The following is a 17,600-nucleotide window of genomic DNA, read 5'->3' as shown; positions in this document are numbered from 1 at the left end:
AGAAGAACTCAGAGCGTGTGATCCTGTTCTGGATGCTCAAAACTTCATTTTCTTCAGCTTTTACGGCATCAAAGGTTTGAAAACTACAAGTAACATTTCCAAATGAACTTCTGGACTCCTTCTTGACTTTATAAGACTAAAATGTGAACTAACGTTAATATAATATTCATGTAAAGAATTCCGAAGTTTACCTCTATATAAGTTGCTAAAGTTCGCTAAGAAAAAGGACTTAATTTCGGAATTTAAAGAATTAGTGTACAAATTGGCTGAACTGATTGTGACCATACCGAGAACAACTAGTTCTATTTAGCGCTCATTTCAACCTCTGAAACGGATACACACATATCGAAGGTGCACACAAGGTCAGGATAGACTTGATAATAGCAATTTAAAAATACGTGCTTCAAAAACTAAGGCTCAAAGATTCATTCTATGAGGTCATAGAAGAATTTTAGTTCAAAGAGAGAAGACTTGAACTAATTTACAAATGAAGTCGTAACCTTCAAAGACATAAAATATAAATGACATATTAGGTGCAAGTTAACTCCAAAAATGTAGTATGTAAATGTAAATAACTGATGTAATGTATCACACCATTTTTAATAATATTATTTTTTATAGCTATTCCTCTTGTGATACAGAATAGGCACTCTTGAAAGAAATGCATCCGTATATATTGTGTGAAATTATGTGAATTAATTAATAATCGAATTATACTAAAACGACTGAAACCCAAAATTTTTCTAAATGCCGCTAGCGGCACACCTCATTATCGGGGTCAGGATACGCAACTGAGTAGAATATCAATTGTTACAAGTTAACGCAGTCACCGTCTTATTGTTTTAGCATCTAATCTGTTAATAAGGGACGGTTGTGGAATTGTTGAGGAGAATATCGACGAGACTCGCAGCGTAGAACGGTGACGTAACCAAAAAAACATGTGCAAAATATTACGTTCCGCAACCACCCATAGTCATCGAAAATGGGAGAAAAATCTGAAAAGCCTTCATCTACAAATTGCCCGTTTCATAACAAGAGTTACAATCTAGGAATGCTATACTATCTGTTATGTTAGTCTTTGATATTCACTGTGTCGACCTGGTTGTTGTGCGTTATCATCAGAAATAGTGAGATGTTCTACGCAAGTCTAGGCTCATACGAACATCAAGTTTTTGCGGCCTCGAACAGTACCGGTATAGTTAAGAATTTTACTATTGTATCCTTACACAAGTGTGTGTTACAGATACCTACGTTAAAAGGCAAGTCTTTGAAGAAGCGATTACTCTTTTGTTTGGAAAGTTAGCTTCTATTTTCGTTTTGCATTCGTTTACTGCTTTTTGTGTTTTATTAGAGTGAATGTTCATTCTGTACAGTCTTCGAATTATGCTAGTTGTTCAAGTAGAAAGGAAAGGTGGAAAGCCCAATCCTTTACAATGAGCCTGGTTCATATAATGTTATCTATGTTGCCACTCGAGATTGAAACCATTTCGGAGTGATACAAATCAACAGCCATATACTGTATACATTTATTATATACACTTGTCACTTTTGAGTCCCCCAAAACATATTGGTATTGAAAATAGTCCGTTCCAGTGTTTTCCAAACTTTTTGTGCCCGAGGCCCCGTTAGCAAATTGCATGCATGTTCAAGGACCCCCGTACCTGCAGCACATAATACAGAATTCAGTAAACTAAAACAGAAATTTGTAATGTTATCATGTTTGATTTTATTCGTATAATTTAATACTAATATTTACTTTCCTATAAAGTTTAATTTAACTTCATTTACATAATGATACTTTATATAAGCACAGAAATTATAAAACAACGTGATTCTTGGCTAATAATTACAACAGTCTCGATGTGGAAACTACTTGAGAAAATTCACTTGGTGTGGTTGTTGGATCAATGGGACGGATAGTGCTATATTCCAAAGACCAAGCGTTTTACAAGCATAGTAACTCGAACCGAAGATCAGCCTGTACATTAGCTCTGTTTCTGTACTTCGTTTTCATTTGTATGAGAACAGAAAAGGTACATTCACACAAGTATGTTGTCATGAAAGGCATTAAACGCAGTATTATCTTTCTAGAAATTTCAGGGTATGGGCGATGCCATGGATCCAAACATTGATCAGAGACGTGGAGTTCTGATACAGGGTCTTCAAAGGCGATTCTCAAGATATTTCGGCTAGTTGATCTTCCTCAAGGGAGGGCAGTTCATGTTGTTTCCAAGAAGGAATTTCCGATCCGCGAGATTTTCTCAACCAGAGGCGGACAATATTTGTCTGAGTGTGGTTGCTAAAATTTCAAGCATCTCACCATTACATCACTTAAACTGCCTTGTAGTATTTCTTAATTTTCAGACAGGAGAGCATACATTGCTGGGAAAGGCCGGATTCGAGTTTGCTGATTCGGCATGCATATATACTTATTTTTCTAATTGTTCAATCTCTTTGGTTTGGACTGTGCAGAGTGTGACTTGCGTTCCTTACAGACTAGAATTCAATTCATTCACGTGACTGAATATATCTGCTAAATAACCATGTATCGCAAGCCACGAGAAATTATTGATAAGTCTTTGAAATTGCATATCCCATCGACAAGATATAGCCTAACTTCCACTTAATTCAAACAAGGGGGTCAAAATTTTGCCTCTCAACAACCACCTACCTCTGTATACTTGTTAATCATTGGATTTATTGAACTTAACAGGCTTCAGCCCAATACACAGTTCAAACCCGTGAAGATTAAAGCTTAAGCAAGGTACAGAGATTATATAATCCAGTAACATAAATTTAACGGCAATCTGCCACCATATGCGCTGTCGTATGGCCCATGATGCACTCTTGTTGTGAACCAAAAGCCCTGGCAAAAGGCAGCCGGATAATAGAAACTAAAATATTTACCTAATAATGGGTATAATAAAGAACTGCGGCAGTCGGCATACGAGGTTTAAACAACCTTCGTCTCACCTCCTGCTGCGCTAGCAACCTGTCACAATCCAGACCGTACGCTGACCTCTTTCCTGACTTACTTAGGTTGCAAACTCAGCTTAGCGTTGCATCATCCGCTGTGCTGGTGAACCACATACTCTTTCCGTAATATTCAAATTCATTAAATATCCCACCGTCTATCTCAACAAAATAAACTCTTCACGTTCCAATATCACTCTGAGCTTTTTCAATCACATCCAGATTATCTTAGTTCCACTCTAAATAAACCATAATATCACACTTTCCTTTCTCGCCACTCAGCCTCAAGTAACCACTCTTCAATTCAGATTACTCACAATCAAATACCACACTTAATCACCACTTACCTTAACTATGAATAAACCACAATCTTACTCCTTTCACGTCACTCAACCTCTTAAAATTACAAACCCAAACCAACACCACATTTCAAGTTCTCATCCATCTCATCAACTACCTACTCCTTAATTCGAATTACTCACCATCAGATACTACACTTGATCACAAACTCACCCTTTCCTTTTACATCAATCCACCTTCTATCCTCCTGGCTTTCACCACTCGAAACAACCTTAACTTCACATTCCAAATCCATTCCAAATTACCTTATATTTTACTCTCCATCTTACATCCTAATTACCGGTACCTTAATTACGCTCAAATCACTCAACTTTCGAATGCTAAACCTTACAATAAATAGACAACAACCTCACTTTATCCTTTCACGTCTCTCAACCTCTTATAATTAGCAACCCACTCAACTCCACGTTTCAATCTCTCCTCCAACTCAACAGCTAACCACCACCAAGTATTACATCCATCTACTCCATACTATCGACCTTTCCATTCTCATCCATATTGCCTAAATTCCACTATATATTCACTCATCGTTACCACTTCTTAACCATTTCAATCAATACACATTACAATAAACAGACCACGTTACCTTAATTCTACTCTAAATTCACTAATCAATACCAATTCACAACCACTTGCAATCACTAAACTTAACGATATACATACTAAACCTTACAATAACCTCACTTTTTCCCTTCACATCACTCAACCTCTTATAATTACAAACCCACTAAACTCCACATTTCAATTTTTCCTCCATCTCAACAGCTAGCCACTAACCAAGTACCACATCCCATCACTCCATACTACAGACAGGCCACATTACCTTAATTCTACTCTAAATCCACTAATAAAGACCAATTCACAACCCATTTCAATCAATAAACTTTACGATAAAGAGACCACCATCTTTGCAGGTTCATTTCTCGTCACTCAGCCTCCACTAACCACTCTTCGGTTCAGATTACTCTCAATCAGATACCACACTTAATCACCACTTACATTACTATTGATCGTTAAAAATTCTCAACCATTGCAATCAATAGACATTACAATAAAGAGACCACATTACCTCGATTCTACTTAAAATTCGCTAATCAATACCAAATCACAACCATTTTCAATCATTAAACTTTACGATAAACAGACCACCATCTTTCAGACTCCTTTCTCGTCACTCAGCCTCCACTAACCACTCTTAAATTCAGATTACTCACAATCAGATACCACATTTAATCACCACTTACAATACTATACTATTAATAAACCACAACCTCACACTTTTCTTTCAGGTCACTCAACCTCTTAAAATTACAAACCCTACCCAACACCATATTTCAGATTCTTATCCAAATCATCAACTACCCACTCTTCGATTCGAATTACTCACTCCACATTACCATCTGCTCTTCTAATCAGTCTTCAATTCAAGTTGCTCACAATCAACTACCATATCCATCCACAATAAACTCTTGTCCTTCAGTTAATCACTCTTCAAACCCAAATCCTCTCCACATCTCAAATTCATCCATACCATTACCAAACTCATTAATATCTACCTCATTTACTAACATTACATGGCTTTACTCTATCATCAACTAACTCTCTTTACTTTCTACTTCTCGTTACTACACCCTCCTCCTTTTTGTCCTTCTTTCACCACAAGTCTTTTAAACTCATGCTTCACCCTTTCCTCAAAAACTCCCCTTTGCTAGATGTCTGTTTTAACTCTTTCTGCCCTTCGCTGTTCTTCTTCATTTCACTTACCCAGCCTTCCTCATACAACTCCTTACATACTTCACTGATAGCGGACCTGATCGCTGTCAATTGTGACATACTAAACACTGACTTCTCCTGATCAATAATTCTGCACGGGGTTGCCACGGAGCTTGTCTCTATACTGCGATCATCTCTCCTTCCTTCCTCTGCAATGTCACCTCAGAAGCCGCTTCTATGGCCTCATTGGACCCTGGTCTTCCCCTTTCCTCATGTCCATCTTCTCCTGGAAGGATTCCCGCTGCTAGCCTTTTTTCCACTCTCAGCCCCTTATCTTTATCTTGTTTCATCCTTTTCTCTAGTTCTAGTAAGTTTATTACAGACCAAAATCTTATCCACCTGCCATTATTCACTACTAATTGCTGTCCCCTAATATACACTATCAATCCTTGGTGCTTGGCCCTCACCATAGGCTTTTTAAGAACTTTTAAATTCCTCATCCTTTCAGTTCCTATGTCTCTCTTAATCCAAATTTTTCACTCTTAATATTATCCGCGTCTCTGATCGCTATCTCGACCATCAAAGTAGACAGCAATTTCACTTTTATAGGCCTGCTAACCTGCGCATTCCCTATTCTTTCCGCATCGTCTATATCAACCTCACTAAAATTGATTTTCATTTTTCCCTGGATTAACTCCACCACTTCATAAATTGTGGTTAATTTGTCCTCCCTCATATCCTTCGGAACGCCATATATAAATAAACATTTCTTTCTTCGACCTTGTCTACTGGCCTCTGTTCCTGGTTTCGCCTTCGCCAATTCCTCTTCTAACTTTCTTATTTTTTCTCTTAGTGACGCTCCACCACTTCATAAATTGTAGTTACTTTGTCCTCTCTCATATCCTCCGGAACCCCATATATAAATAAACATTTCTGTCTTCGATCTTGTCTACTGGCCTCTATTCCTGGTTTCGCCTTCGCCAATTCCTTTTGTAATTTCCTTATTTCTCTCTCAGTGACGCAATTTCTTTAACACTGCTTCCCACTTTAGTTATTGTATCGTCTGTTTTTCTTGGAACCATTTCTTCATATTGTCGAACTCTTTCGTCTGCTCCTGTATTGTACCGGTAACGGCGGTACAAAACTAAGTCCCCGTAATAGAAATTTTAAAAACTTACGTGTTACGCTCCGGGCCGGCTACGAAAGACTGAATGGACGGCGAGCAACAGCTGTGTGCGTGTGACGTAGAGAGCGGGTGACGTCACAGCAAGCCTCGCCGCGATACTAGACTAGAGACTAGACTGATGTGGAATGTTCTTCGAGTTTCTATGGGTAATAACTTCCCCACAATAATAATTAAACAAATTTAACAACATCACCATGTAACTCGATCCCTTATCTATGTTCCTGCCGAGTTTCACGTAAATCTGACATGAGGGGATAAAGTCATGGAGCGAGATGTGAAGGCCCGGATCAGATATAAATACAGTACTGCTTCACTCAGCAGACCAGTGTGTGGCCTGAGTGTGTGGCCAGAGTGTGTATGGGCACGCTAGGCAGTGAAGTTCACACAGTCGGTTCGCGAGCACCGTGGTCTAGCGTGAAGCAGCTATTAATCTTCGAGTCCGTGGACTTTAACCCAATCGCGTCGAATATGGACTTGTACGGATTTCTTTATACTGTGAGTGACAACTTTTTACTCCGACGGGACGTGATGTAAATTGTGCTTCGTCTGAACATTATCAAGTGACTGCTATTCTACACGAGTGTCTGAGACTTACGAATGTTTTCGAGTGCTCGTAATTTGAAGTTTAATGTTCTGGACAGGACTTAGAACAGTTTGCTCCTTACAGAGTACTAAATACTTCAAGTTTATGAGACTGTTTTAATCTAGATTTACTCGATTCCAAGCATGACTACGTCACTAATTTACCATTTCATGAACTGTGTAAATATTTGTAGGTCATGAACTGTGAACTGTGCATTTCAATTCTACTAAACAGCACATTTCAATTCTACGAACATTCAGTTTTACGAACAGTCGAACCGAGGACTGTCAATACTCGATTAATTTCGTCTTTTGATTTCATGTTATTATCAATACGTGAATGAGTTCGAATTCACGAGTGAAACATCTTTATTTTCGAATCCAATTAAATTACGTTGAACAGTGCTTCAAAGAACTAAGTCGTGCAGCATTACTTTACATTGTACCAAGTGCCACAAACTTCAAGTGACTCTGTTAAAATTCGACGATAAGTTTCGAGTGGACTTTTATTTTTATGAGTATTAAACTTACATGCTCATTCGAGTCTAGTGGCCTTCTTTCATTTAACACGGGACAAAATTTAGTGACATTTCACCGTGTGATAAACTCTCAAAGATACATTTTTTTCGTGTCTGAACCTTGTTAAAACCATTGATAAACTTTCCTCTTATCTGTGCAGAAGCAGTATTTGCATTAACTCGCCCCAAGGCTTAACGATGCTCACGTTCATCATTCACGAGGACTACCTCAACGCCCTTCACCAGCACCGTATGGATCTTCAAGACGTTGAAGAACTTCCATCGGGGGATGAATGGTGGTTCACTGGTATGGGAAAAGGAGGAGCTGCCGGAATCCAAGGACATCGCCAGCCCTAGGACGAGGAACATTTTCTACTGTATCTGCTGTACAGAGGTGACATGACTTTGAATTTATTAATAAACTCAGAGGAAAAATTCTAAGATTTATTTCTAAATAAACCCTCTCCCTCTGTACGCACTTCAACGAATGGTACGCGCCCTGCGTCTCATGTCTACCGAAGTACCACATTTACTGTTACAGTATCATATTTTTAAGTTGCTCAAACGGGCAAATTTCTTCTACCACCTTCCTAATTACTTCCACGTCTTCCCAGCTCAAGCTTCCCCTGTAGCTCGGCCCGGGGTTCAATAACACACAACCGATAATTAACATAATCACCGCTGCCGTCAGCATCTTCGCCCCCTTCATGCCCAATTCCTTCTTGCTTGCTCCTAAAATGTTTACAGTGGAATATTATTTTCGCTCGTACGGAAACGGTTATCAAGTTGGGCCGAGTTTAAAGTTAGTGGCAGAACAATATAGTGAACACTTCAATAAGCCAGCACCTAGCAACACAGTTATGCTATCTATTGTTAAAAAATTTCGTCGTACGGGTAGTGTATTGTGTCAACGCAAGGGAAGGTCTGGTAGGCAAGTAACTGTGTCCACGAATGAAAATCATGGACGTGTCCTCAATCAGGTGTTGCAGTCTCCAAAGCGAAGTCTTCGGCGAACAGCCCTGAAATTAAACATTAGCCTTACGGCACTTCGACGATTGTTTAAAGACATAGGTGGATTTCCGTACCGAATACAAGTTGGGCAACGATTGACGGAGCACGATAGGCATGTCAGGGTGGAATATTGTGCACGATTTTTGACCATGATGTACGAGGATCCAGATTTCTTGTTCAACGTGTGGTTCTCCGACGAAAGTCACATTCACTTGCGACGGTTTTATCAATCGCCAAACAACTCGCCTTCTTGGTTTCGAGAGGCCAGACACTATAGTCCAGAAACCGCTAGATAGTGTGTGTGTGTGACGATTTGGTGGGCAGTGTCAGGAAACGGTGTGCTAGGTCCGTATTTCATAGAGAATGTTGATGGTGCACCTCTTGCTGATAACCAGGAACACTATAGGAACATGGTGATCAGGTCATTTATTCGGGATCTAAGAAGGTTTTGTCGTGCCAGGAACATGCAGATGAATAGACAGTGGTTCCAACAAGACGGGGCGACCTGCCGCACCGCTCGACAGACTATGGCTATGCTGCAAGAAACCTTTCCAGGACGAGTAATTTCCCGCGGGGCTGAGTTCCCCTACCCATCACATTCCCCCGATCTCACACCACCTGATGCTTTCGTGTGCGGAATGTCAAAGGAGCAAATTTTCAATTGTCCAAATCCACCCAAATCTGTGCCTACATTACGTCAGGAGATCGTGTCATTCTTCGGGACTCTGCAGCACAACCTATGTTCCAGAATATGTTGGAAAATCTGCGTGATCGTTATGAACACTGCCTACAGCGCAATGGAGCACATTTTGAACATTTACACTATCATCTCGATAAGTAAGGTAATAACAATACGACTAACTTAATTTCCAGTACTGTATATTTTGGTGCATACTGTATATGTGTTCTTCTTTCTTTTAGTGTAAGCACTTTGATATCATGTACAGTTTTTCCTTTGGGTAAAGTATCCACGTTAAATTGTAACACTTCCCCACCTGTTAAAGGTAAGTCCTTGGCTGTTATTTCTCTTATAGTGTTTGAAAGGTGTTTTGTTCCGCGCTTCCTAATTTATGTTGTGTTAAAACTGGCTTATTAGCAGTAACGGCTGGTTCAAATTGTACTGCAGTTAGCGCTGTTGTCTGGGTTCATTGCGCTAACTGGTTAGTATGCAAAAGTTCACCACTTTAAATTCTTTTAACTGCTTCTAACTTTTCTTCTATCATTATCACGACCTGTTCCCGCTTGGTTGCCATGACGTACAATTTAAAAACTTTCCTGAAATGTTCGATCACCACCGCATGTACAGATATTGTACTACCGCTTGACCGATGTCAGCAAATGAGAGAACCAAAGAGATCTGTGTTGTAACGTGCGGCAGCAGTCAAGGTCAAATCCATGTGTTTTCTTACTCATCCCCCTTTTGATTTGATCCTGGAGGTTCTTGAACCCAAGGTCATCCCAGGAAGCGATGGTAACATCTTTGTTTCAATTATAAATTTACGAATAATCCAGGGAAAACGTGCGTCTGGTAGGCATCACTGAAGCTGACACCCTTGACTGCTGGAAGTGGAGGATGGCATTGTTTACAGAAAAAGCGGACCCTGCACCAATGCAGGACTAAACGTTAGAAAAGAAGATAATAAATATTAGGCACGTTTTCAAAATACTATTTGCACTTAAAGAATTCATTTTTTTTTTGCTATTTGTTTTACGTCGCACCGACACAGATAGGTCTTTTGGCGATGATGGGATAGGAAAGGCCTAGGAAGTGGAAGGAAGCGGTCGTAGCCTTAATTAAGGTACAGCCCCGGCATTTGACTGGTATGAAAATGGGAAACCACGGAAAACCATCTTCAGGACCGCCGACAGTGGGGCTCGAACCCACTATCTCCCGATTACTGGATACTGGCCGCACTTAGGCGACTGCAGCTATCAAGCTCGGTAAATTCGATCTTAAAAAAACACCAAAAGAAACAATTGCTACACTTAGTCCTTACCTTTCAATCAACTCTTACATCTTTCTGAATATTTTTCCGCCTCTTTACTTCATTTCCGCGATCATCATAGTTCCCATCTCTTTCAAAACATCAGCAGAATATGGAAACTCCATTTTCATGCATTTGAAGTAACACTTTTGTTTCAATTGTCATAAATTTACGAATAATCTACTGTATATAAGTCTAATGTAAGACAATCGAGAAATGGAAAGCGCATACTATTACCATTATGCTGCCTAGCGGACAAGTTTTGCAAGATCCATCCCTATTAGATGTTGTAATCCAGGAATTCCAAGATACAGAATGGTAACAAAGAAACCGGGCGAGTTGGCCGTGCGGTTAGGAGCGCGCGGCTGTGAGCTTGCATCCGGGAGATAGTGGATTCGAATCCCACTGTCGACAGTCCTGAAGATGGTTTTCCGTGGCTTCCCATTTTCACACCAGGAAAATGCTGGGGCTGTACCTTAAATAAGACCACGACCGCTTCCTTCTAAGTCCTAGGCCTTTCCTATCCCATCGTCGCCATAAGACCTGTCTGTGTCGGTGCGACGTAAAGTCACTAGCAAAAAAAAAAAAAGGTAACAAAGAAGAAATTGACATTCTCAAGAAAAGATGTCAGTCCATGTTACAACGCAAACCATTTTATGTTGTATTAAACTGCAAAAGCAAATAGCCATATATTTCAAAATTTCAACAATAATTCTCTTTTTTTCTAGTGGTTTAATGTCACACTAACACATTGAAAGTTTTCAGCGACGCAAGGGTGGGGAAGGGTTAGGATTGGGAAGGAAGCAACCATGGCCTTAATTAAGGTGCAGCCTGGTGTGAAAATAGGAAACCAAGAAAAACTATATTCAGGGCTGCCGACAGTGGGATTAGAACACACTATCTCCTAAATGCAAGCTCACAGCTATGCAACCCTAACTGCAAGGTCAAATCGCTGTCAAAAATTCTCATGAACGTTGAGTAGCCTACACCTGTCTAACAAATTAATATACAGAATATAGGAAAATTAAGAAATAAAGTTATTGGTTTTACATCTAGCTACTTCTAGGAATTTTGTCGCACATGAATTCTTTTACATGCTGGTAAATTCACTCATACGAGGCTGGTGTATTTGAGCCCTTCAAATACCACTGGACTGAGCTGGGACCAAATCTACCAACTTAGGGTCATATTTTTTTTTTTGGTCTTGTTTTATATGGCGGGACTCAGGCTATGAAGCCTGCTATTCTGTCCAACCATGCATACACCTACATGAAGAGTTAAATATACACTAAATTATCTACAGTTTAATATATGAAGGTATCAATTAAATGTTTTAATTAATCTAATACTTAGCTATGATCTAATCCTACTATGTTATAAGAAATTATTATTATTTATTAACCAGGTTTGACAGAGTTTCTTAAAGCGGAGGTGGTTTGACACGCTCCTAATTTCAGCAGGTAGGGAATTTCAAATTCGGCTGGCGGCGACTATAAATGATCTACTGTAGCCAGTTGAGCGGTGAATGGGAATGCTTTATACTGCGGTGGATGATTATCTGGTAGGAATACTATAAGGTGATGCTAGGTAATGGAATTGTGTGGCAAGGTATTCAGGTGTGTTAAGGTTCAGTATACGATGTAACAGGGAAAGAGAGTGTAAATTTCGTCGCTCTCTTAAGCGTAGCCATGAAAGCCCACCAAATGCGGGAGAAATATGGCTAAACCTTGGTATATCTGAAATAAATCGAACGCATACGTTATGTGCCTTTTGGAGCTTGATGGAAAGTGAGGCGTTCAGGTTACTATATACTACGTCACAGTAGTCGAACACTGGCATTACCATACTTTGGATAAGCAGTTTTCTTACATTTTGGGGGAGTAAATCTCTGAGTATTTTAAGGGAATGTAAGGAATAAAACACTCGCTGACATATACCTGTTACATGATCGTTCCAACTAAGGTTTTTATCCATTATTATTCCTAAGTTTTTAACTGTGTCTTTGAATTGTAACTGAGTGCCTCTTAATGTTACTGAGTGGGTATGGATGTCTGTAAGTCGTGCGTGGGTTTTTTGGGTAGCTAAAAGAATACACTGCGATTTTTGGCCATTGATTTTTCGTGCATGGTCATCGGTCCACCTACATATTCTTCCTAGGTCGTCGTTCATATTATTTATTGCAGTCGGTAAGTCACGAGGATGTGCATGTGTATATATCTGTATGTCGTCTGCGTACACATGATATTGACAATGTTTAATTACTTGTGTAGTCCTGAAATGAAAATCGAAAATAGGAGTGGCGCTAGCACTGACCCCTGTTGTATTCCAGTCTCTATAAATTGCCATGAAGAGAAATTTTCACCTGTAGATACACACTGCCGACGATCAGAGAGATAGGAATACAGCCAGGATAGTGTGCTTTGTGAGAAATTAAGAGCACGTAATTTTGCTATTAGTATGTCCGTGTCAACGCAGTCGAAGGCCTTACTAAGGCTAGAAGAGTTAAAACAGTAACTTCTTCCTTATCCATAGCTACTCCTATGTCGTTCATAAGGTTGACCATCTCGCCCACTCAGCCTGGCTAGAAAAGGAAGAATTCATTTCCTACGTGGTGTATTGTGCATTATAAGCACAATTTATAACGAAACTGCATGGGTTCTATATATTAGGAAACATGGTGATTATGGTATTGAAAATGAACTAATTATTGCACATAACTCATAGAAAAGATAAAAAAAGGAGAGTTAATTCTTCTGTACGAATATCATAAAGCTTACAAATTACCTATGATATTCTTAAATTTTAAAAAATTAAAAAATGTTATATTCAGTACCAGCAAGAGAAGTGTAAATATATTGCTATTATTACAAGTATATAGATGCATGTTTGCTATGCCCTTTAGGTTCATGACCTATATACCACCAGGTCATTTTTATATGATCAAATAGAAAAGATTTATGAATTTAGAGTATTTACCAGGCAAATCTCTTTCATCTTCAGTGAAAAGTTGATACCTGGAATACTTAATGAAGGTAGACTTTCTAAGAAAGGATGAAAAACAAACATACTTTGCTGTGAATGCAACATGATGCTGAATGGTTGTTTTAAAGGGCCAAATATTGGGGCCATGATCTGTCTGAAATGTGCAAATTTATGTTTACATTACAAGAATTTCATAGAAGGCTCACCCACCAAGAAAATGTAATATACAACTCACGCTTCTTACAAGATACCTGCAACCAATTTCTGTCCAAAAGTGTGTCATCATATCTGAAAAATATTCTTACTAGATACAGTGCCAGGTTATACAGAGTGTTTAATATTGGCAATATTTCTTAAACAACAAGGAAACAAACATGATACATGACCAAAGAGCAGCACAGGACTATGTGTAAGATGATTACACTGTTTATGATTTTTGCACTAATGTTATGTATGCCTTAGTTGTCCCATCCACCATATGTACCATTTGCGTTTGTTGTTATTCTGCATTGGCTTTGCATTCAGGACTATACACAAAGTAGCTATGGCTTTGTACTCAGGACAGTCCACAAAATAACCCCACGCCTGCAATACTGTAATAATAACTAAACTTCTGTCATATAATCTTTGATGTCACTTTCCCCCCCATGTGCAATCGAAAAATAGCAACTCTAAAGAAAAATATTATTTAAATTACCAAGTCTGACTTCAGGTAAACGGTAAACCGTAAACGAAATTCTTTCATCAATCATTTGTTCTATTTCTTATATAAAAAAATAAAAGAAACTTACTTGCATAGTTTATATTCCGCCTCACATTCACTTCTACCTCGTTTTGGTGAATAAAAATCTTTGGCGTATTCATCTTTAAATTTCGTTTTCCGTTTCGATGCCAAGCTTAAAAATGTTAAATATTTACTCAGTCAGAATATCACACTGAATTTAATCGATTCCTACAGATTCTTCTTCTTCGAACATAGAATAGAACAAGATTATTTCCAGTATTCTAATTGAAAACAATCTGCAACACCGCAAGTACGTAGAAAGAAGCGATAATTCGATACCGTAGTTTACTTTAACTACTTCATGTATAAGATCGATAAGGTAAAATTTAATGGATACTTCTTGAGTATCGACCATTCAATTTACTCGAAGTTTTAAGAGATTGGACGGGCGTTTAAATAGTATTTCCTTTAGGAGTAAAGGGATTACTTTTTAAAAATCCGGGACTTTTAGTCAGCCGGACGGGGCATTATTTATACCAATCTAATCCGGGACAATCCAAGTTTTCCGCGACGTATGGCAACCCTAGTCATATTGGACCACCTCTTTAACACTATATTATGCAATGTTTACATTACATTTTTAATCTAGGAACTAGTTTTGGCCTTGGGTGGCCATCATCAGCCTTAGTACAAAACTGTACAAAATGACTAAAACAAATGTATAACCGTACACAAATGACGTTAAAAGGTGTTAAAAAAACTGGGATGAACTATGTTCACAACACGTAAAATATGATGAAATTTAAAAGAAGGCTCTAAAATTCTTAGATGCATTGCATCATGTTAAAATGTTTCATTAGTGCTTCTTATTAAAATATCATGAAAATGCTGAAAAAATGCTGTTGGAAATCGTCAATGGTTGAATCAAGGACGGCACACAAAGATATGATTAAACAGCTGGTATGTTCTTAGATTGCACCTGGTAGAGATTCACAATTCAATGCGGTGTCCATAAAGTTAACCCCTCAGCGCCGACCTCTATACGTGGTACAGACCCCCTTTTCTTCCGTAGCCGCCGACCTCTATACGTGGTATCGATATGCAAATTGTTTTGTTTCCAAGAAGACATTTTCGGGTTTATCAGTGTTGTAAGTAAGAATTAAAGATCGTCAAAATGTACTTGTTTTTGCAAGGATAAGTAATTCTCAAGTAAGTCTGAGCACTAATAAGTCTGTTTGCTTTATTCCCACAGAATAAAATATAGAAATGATGATCTGAGAAGTTTGTCTTTTCGCGTGATGTTCTTTGCTCTATTTGCGCATTGAGAGTATTTGTCTTTATTTCTCGGCTTGTAATATTTTCGGAACTCTCCACGAGCGCTCTATGTAGGCATGAGTTAGTGCTGCTTTCTGTCATACAATACGAGAACCGGTTGTTTATGGTATATATCTAGTTTGAAAGACGATGTCTCGACCTTTTATTTGAACTATATATCGAGTTGGTTTGTCCTTTGTTATTCCCCTCATTCAGTTTCGTCCTGCTGCTTTCGGTCTCGCTGCAGCTTCATCCGTGTGACGCGCCGCGCTCAATGGATAGCTCCTGCCGTGGTCTGACTGACAGTAACATGCTTGAAATATTGTAAAATTCAGATGAAAGTTTAGTCGGAAGTAGTAGTGACAGTATTAGCAGCAGTGATAATAAATAGATGATGTGGCTGTGGCGGATGCAGTGGTAAATTATGAGAGTAACGATGAGGAGGAACCAGTACTTGGAAATTTCGTGTAGGTAAGGTACGGGTGTATTCTGCCCGAAGGCAGGTCCGAACCTCCACAGGTGTGCCTGAGCTTACGTACGGTAGGGTGGCCAGTTCCTTTCCGCTCCTCCATTACCTTACCCCCCACCAACAGCGCGTGGCAACCCATCCAAATCTTGACCACGCCCAATGTTGCTTAACTTCGGATATCTCACGAGATCCGGTGTTTCAACACGGCTACAGCCGTTGGCTTTCGTGTAGGAGAATATGGATAATTATACAGGTCAGACAGAAGTTTTTAACAGTGAATTCGGATTCCTAAATTCTCTAATAATATTCAGACAAGTCACAGGTACAAACATTGAGCAGTTATCTTATTGGGTTCAGCTGGTGGAAGGTTTGTTTACAAAATACGCTCGCTCGGGGAACGAAATATTCAACGCCAGCGCACATCAGATAATACAGTTCCAAGGTTGAAGGAAAGACATTTTATCGGGAAATTAGCACCCAAGAGGAAGAAATCAAAACTTCAGACACATTGTATTGTGCATTCAAAACACGGCGAAAAGAAGACGTCGGTGTACTGCTGCCAGGAGTGTGACTTGGGTCTCTGTCTCGAAGAGGACTTCGAACTCTCACACGAAATTAAATTACTAAGGAAATGTGTAACAATTATGTAATTATCTGCATGTACATAGTTCTACATAAGGAATTCCAAATTTCGTGAATATCAGGCTACTCTTACACTTGTAATAACGCTTCAAGTGAATCAATGTATTTCAGTCACGCGTAGTTGAGATTTCATCCGGCCGCAGGGTAGGAAGCTATTGAAATGGCTGTGATGCTGAGGGGTTAACCTGAATAAATGATAGTCAAAAATTAATGAACTAAAGGAGAGAGAGTGCTAATCAAATGGCATAGGTTATATGAGACTTACCTTTTATTGCAGCATGTGGTGTGTGGTCTACTGTTGTGTGCCTCATACTAACGGGAGGAGTTGAGACTGAGATTCAAAGGAAAGGGAGAGGGAGGGGCAAGGAGGAGAGCATGGGGAAAGGAAAGGGGAGAGAGGGGAAGGGGAATTAAGGTGGTACCAAACAATGTGGGAAAACAGATGGCTGCTGAGGAAAAATGCTGTGAATAGTATGAAAAAATGGAATTATGAATTTTTGGTTTGACATTTCTAAAAATGGGAATTAGGTCAAACATGATATTTGGCTTTTCTGAAATGTCATTAAGCAGCTTTCTATAATGTTGAGGGGGCCTTTGTTGATGATTTTGAGAATTTCCATATCTTGTTTTATGTCTGTAAATTTGTGATTAAACCCACAGCAAAAAATTTATTGTACTTCAGAGCATTAACATGTTCTGAGTACCTTATATTAAAGCTCCTCCCATTCTGTCCTATGTAAGAATTACAACCATTCAACCATTGACAATTTCCAACACATGAACTTTTCAGCATTTATGTATTTTAACAAGAAGCACTAATGAAATATTTTAACATGATGAAGCACATTAAGAATTTTAGAGCCTGATTTTAATTTCATCATATTTTACATGTTGTGCACATAGTTCATCCCAGATGTTTTTAACACTTTTAACATCATTTTTTTATACACTTGTTTTAGTCATTAGATGTGTTTTTACAGTTTTGTATTAAGGCTGATGATGGCCAGCCAAGGCCTAAACTAGTTTCTAGATTAAAAAATGTCATGTTAATATTGCATAATATAGTATTGAAAAGGTGGACTATTATGACATAAGTTTAGTTATTATCATGATCCCAATTCAATACAGGTCACAACTATGA

This window comes from Anabrus simplex, chromosome 3 (assembly GCF_040414725.1).
Source record: "Anabrus simplex isolate iqAnaSimp1 chromosome 3, ASM4041472v1, whole genome shotgun sequence".
Lineage (NCBI taxonomy): Eukaryota > Metazoa > Arthropoda > Insecta > Orthoptera > Tettigoniidae > Anabrus > Anabrus simplex.
Note: the sequence above shows the minus strand (reverse complement) of the source record.